This window comes from Anopheles aquasalis, chromosome 3 (genome assembly GCF_943734665.1).
Source record: "Anopheles aquasalis chromosome 3, idAnoAquaMG_Q_19, whole genome shotgun sequence".
Lineage (NCBI taxonomy): Eukaryota > Metazoa > Arthropoda > Insecta > Diptera > Culicidae > Anopheles > Anopheles aquasalis.
The window spans coordinates 41,323,522-41,329,063 of NC_064878.1; positions in this window are offsets into that span (position 1 = coordinate 41,323,522).

Genomic DNA, 5,542 nt, shown 5'->3' on the forward strand with positions numbered 1-5,542 from the left:
CAGCAACGTTGTTAGTGGCGTGCTGCCTTACCACTCAGCCTCATCTCATCGACAATCATCGTTGCTAATTGCCGTAATTTTGTTGATGTGCCACAAGTTTAGAGCGAATGACATCTCGCAACAGTCGCTAGCCGCTTGTGGCTTGCAATCCTTTCTATCGAAGTGCGACTGGCAGTGGAAAATTAAATAAATAAACGCTCCCGTAGTTACAAAGTTTCTATGAAGCTGCTAAATAGTCAGATGGAGGCGCATGGTACTCTCGATGGAGACGCCTGGTAGCCCGTGTTTTTTTGTTGTTGCTTAATTTCACGCAGGATCACTGCTTAGGACACGTGACCCTTCCAAGTTACATTCCTTGAACCCCTCCCAACACACATTTTCCTATAGGCTACTCTGGGAGCCCGATAAACAGGGCAAACGCCGCTATTACTGCTTCTTGCTAACGATGACTGCGATTGGCGCAACCAAGCATCACAAAACCATATCAAACAGTAGCTAATAAGCAGTTCGTTAGCACAAGAAACAATCCAAAAGCAACTAGCTAACTCGCCGAATGAAGCTCATAACCACACGGGGTGGAAGTTTACGCCAGTCTTTCACAGATAGGCAACAAACAGCAACTCCCGAGAACGCTCTATCACAGACGTCAAAGAACCTTAAGGTTCTGGCAAAGTTTCTCCTGCTTACACTGCCACGCGGATAGCTTGTGTAATCCACATGCTGAGCGTCCGTCCGAGTGCTTAACCTAAGCTCGACCGCTCGGCCGTACTCTCTAACCTTTCCCCCCGGGTCAATTGAGCCCCCGGGAGGATGGTCTCGGTCCCGCTAAATATAGCTCAAACGAAGATGTTAGGTTTAATTGATTGAATATGATACAATTTCCTTTCCAATTTCCGCCTCGTCTAGCACGGAGCGGATGTAATGTGACGTGTACCGAGGATGGCCATACGCGGTGAGCATTCCCGCCGAGCAAGCAACCACCGGGTGCCGGGCCAGGTTAACTAATGCCTCCGGGCATATAGCTGCCTAGCTGCCACTCTGTTTCCCCCAAACTCCCGCGTTTCACTGGCAACTTTTAGCATTTCCGATTGGAAATGCCTCCTCCAAGCCACGTCTCCGGTTGGCAAACACGTTTCACAGATGGTCTCTCGCGGCCAGCACTGACAGTAAAATCGATTCGGTGACGGTGCAAATCGAGCAGTGAATGGTGGTGGGGGCGCAATGAGCTGAGGGATAAATTATGAACAACTCTGGCCGGTTCCGAACGAGAACTTCTTTTACGAACAATTTTGATGCACGATTGGGCATTTGCGCTTCCGTTATTATTTTCATAGACCATACCATGGCCAGTAGGACGACAAATTCGTGAGCGAAGAGAGAGAGGGCAGACTGAGTAATTAAAAAAACAATTTTTAAATTACATTTCACTCCCTCTGAGCCCTCTTCAGTCAGCCTCTTCTTCAAACAAACGAACGATCTGTCCTTGAACTCTCAGAAAAAACTCGAAAACAAACTCCCAACTTTCGAATCATGTGCAATTCTCAAAAAGGCTGTTCTTGTAACAACCGAACGAGCTGTCTTTGAATTCCTCCGAATTGAAATGCCTGTATGAAACCCAATGTATTGCCTACCATTGAACGGCACTCCAACCAGTTTGAGCACGTACAGATCATCCATCATTCCCTCTTCACCCTTCGCCATCTCAACTTCTTCCATATACATCTCACGCTGTAAACGAACTTTTTATTTCGTTTCAAAGTAGCATCCTTCAAACTCATCGTTACGAAGTACCGTTGGTGGCCAAGAGATCGGCCACCAGGACGCCCACGGGAGAAGTCGTACGAGTCGAGCTGCCGGTCGCAAAGTAAATGATAAAAATGAGGCGTCGGCACCAATTGGACAGTTGATTGGTTTGAAACGAAATTGAATCAAATCTACCATTCTCGTGATCAGCAGCAAATGTCACCCCAAAAAAAACGGCCTACCAATGACGGTGACGGCGATGAAGATGAAGATGAAAATGATGATATTAGAGAAGTTTCCAATTTGATGTGCGATGGTGTTTTCGTGGGAACGGAAAACAACATTTAGACGAATGTGTGTATCACCGGCGGTCACAACTACACCGCGCAATCCGTGGGGTGGTGGGGGTGTTCCAGTTCCGAACCGAGCTACAATTATTTTCGACCCAAAACTCGATCAAATCTCCACGCGAATCCACCAAACACTCACACAGCAGAATGGGAATGCTACTGCGGAGTTTGTCGTGCTCGTGGTGGACAGAATGGAGGATGAAGGGCAGGGTCCGGGAGAGAGTTTGAAAAATACTTTTTCACCAACTCTCATCCATTTTCATCATCATCATCATCTACTTCTTCCTCTTCCCCCATCGCCATCATCATCTTCTTCAACGTGTTGAGCAGCCTTGCCTTGCCTTGTCACTCTTCTGCACTTCTGCTGCCTCCTGTTCTCTTTCCACGGATTTCCGTGGCAGGAAGGGAAAAGTTTTCCAACAATTCAACTTGCCCAACGGAGTTGAAGAGGTGGCGGCCGGTGCTGTGGGGAGTTTTTGGCGAGAAAATAAAAATATCCGGAACACATCGCGCGGTGAACCTAGCGAATAATCTGGAGGAGAGAGAAAGGAGACCGCACCGCTTCACCGCCGCGGTGTTGTGCATTGTTGTCGAGATTGTTATGCGTTCGAGGTTAGGAAGAGTGACTTTCTGAATCGTGAGCACTGTGATAGCGCTACAATTTATACAATCCTCGTGAACGGTGTTGTTGGTGATTTGCGTTGCCGTTTGCGTAAGTAAACAAACTACTGGCGGCCAAAGGGAAACCACAAAGATTGGTAAAACTTTCCGGGTTCAAACACTGATATCATCTGTCCATACTATTTTAAATGTCAAATGAAGATAAGGCTTCATCGAAAACTTCTTTGAAGTAACGGTTTTCAAAGGACCATCCTCTAACGATACGAACTAGAAACTTTTACTTCTCTTGCTGATAGACTGTACATTACTAGGGAAAAGTTGAATATGTAAAATGTCGCTCTTGTCAATTCAGCTGTCACTAGGCTATTTTGATTCCACAATTAATGGGATTTTGTTAAGAGTGTACAGAGTTCTATTGATTGCCATAGATATTTTTCTCTTAACATCTTAGAAGTCTTAGGGAGACGAGTGCGATTCTATTCGGCCCGGTTCAGTTGAAGTTAAAATAGCGTTTAATGCAACCAGTAAGCTCGCAGAAACGATTATGTAAAGAGAAGAATTAAAAGGGAAAACAAATTTAATTAACAGTTTGTAAAGTAGTTCCCGGGAAAAGAACTCCCGGTTGGAGTGTAGTGACTGATCGGCAAAGGCATTGGAAAGAATATCACATACGATTTAAAGCATTTAGAAAAAGAAACTCAACAAGGCTATAATATTTCATTCAAATGGCTATAAGCCGAAAAAAACGTGGAAACTAAAAGCATGAACTGGAATATTATGCTCGAGGAGTATTCAATCAGGAATATTCATCAGGAACATATAAAAATAAGCTACTTTTTTAACAAAAGACGCCTGAATAGTTATGGACAGTGCAACCATTGGCAAGACAACAAGTGCTTCAACTGGCATAGTAAGATTAACATAAACACCGAGTCGCCAAATAAATATAAATGCAGGAAAAAGAAAGGAATCCAGCATCCAGACACGAAACTCTCCAAAACAATGCCATTGTTTGGTAAGCAATCGACAGAAGCGGACTGACAAGGGAATCTTTCTTAGGCCATCATCCAACAAATTCTTCAGGAAGAGTACCTTTGCAACTGGAGCAACAGCTCGAGCAGTAGAACTCGGTACACTGTCTTCATTCAAATCCCATTTCAATTGTGGCAGCTGTTTCAGAATTATCTCCAATTGAGGAGAGCCATTCTATTTTGAAGCCAGCATTTGATAGCACCAGAAGTCTCAAGGTGGATAACGCTTACTGTTTACAAACGAAAAGTATTTTTCCCTTAAAACAAATGACAAAAAAGGTTCAAAGATGCAACTTTTTTAATTTAGTTCAATCTTAAGAAACTTATTTTACTTCTTTCTATCTTTCGCTATTATGCCTTATTCGTTGATAATACGTTGATTTAAAAAACCTAAAAAACCACAGTAAAATAAGGCAACAAAACAAAGCTAACTGTAATTCTATAACGATTATTGTAACGAACTACAGATGATGGTAGCAACGGACAAGAGATTAAGCAAAAAGCGACATTTTGTTTAGTATGTTGCGAGATTTTAATTTATGAATTTTCAAGAAAGACTAACACACAGCAAAACGTTGTCATATGTTTTCAATTGTTCTTTATCGAGCATCGAATCGCATTTAACAAGCCGATGAATTTCAACACGCAGCTCACCAATTAATTGCAAACTGTGCAGCTTCCTTGCAGCTAAAACGGCTTGTCAACCTCCGATGAACCGATTCGATTGCTACCATCACATCCAAATCAAATCATCCGTCCGTGCGCTCGTGCTCTGTCCGCTGTAAAGTACATCCTTGAAAATGCTGACAAAATACACGATTCCACGGCCATGGTATCGTATCAACACCGGCCAGCCACCAGCCCCGGAACGGAACGGAACGGAAACAGTGAAACGCGCCGCTTACCAACATAATCTAGCTTATTTTCAGACTTCCGCTCCAAAGACTCCCGGCTACCGGTCATCTGGCCCCACCGTTTGGTTCACGATTTTTTTTCTTTTGCGCTACAATCCATCCACCGTCCATCGGATGAGACGGATATAAATCATTGCCATCACGCGCACTGCTACCCCTCGGCTGTCCTCTCTCTCCCTAGCGTTCTCTTTTTTCCTCCTCTCTCTTTTGTCCTCGAGCGAGCTTGGTCGTCCATTCCAATGGATCTCTAATAAAGGCTTGATGAGCGCGTCGAAAGAAAGTAATCGAACGAGTTCGCGAGAACACAAAACGGCGGAACGGGCGGCGAGAGGTTGCTCGAGGCGGAAAAATGGTATTCCTCCCTCCTCGTCCTTTCCTTCCTTCCAGCATTCCTTGGACTGGGTGGGTGATTTTGTCCACACGAAACCTCGCCTCCATTTCCGTCCACGTTTACCAGCGAACCAGCGGACAGTGTACGGGCCTGTCATGGGCCGGCAGAAGTGGTGTCGGTGCTTGATCCAATCAATTCTCATCGGAACCATTCGATGGAGGCACCCATCCAGGCAGCTCACTCAGCTGGAGTGCAGATGCTCTCAAAGGTTGCTGCGATGCCGTTGGTCCGTTCACCATTCCATAGCCGCGTCGCGTCACACCAGGCGACTGACTACCACATCGCGTTCTCGTCGCGTTCTATTTCTCTGTCTCTCGCTTTTCATGGAGACCGTGAGAGAGAGAACAAGTGAGAGAGAGATAGCTCTTTCTCTCTTGCTCTAACATGCTGTACGATCCACTCGCGTAGAAGATGAAACCGTGGAGATACTAAATTATTCATATCCCGAAAAACCGTTACGAAGGAAATCCATTAAGCTGCACTACCGAACAT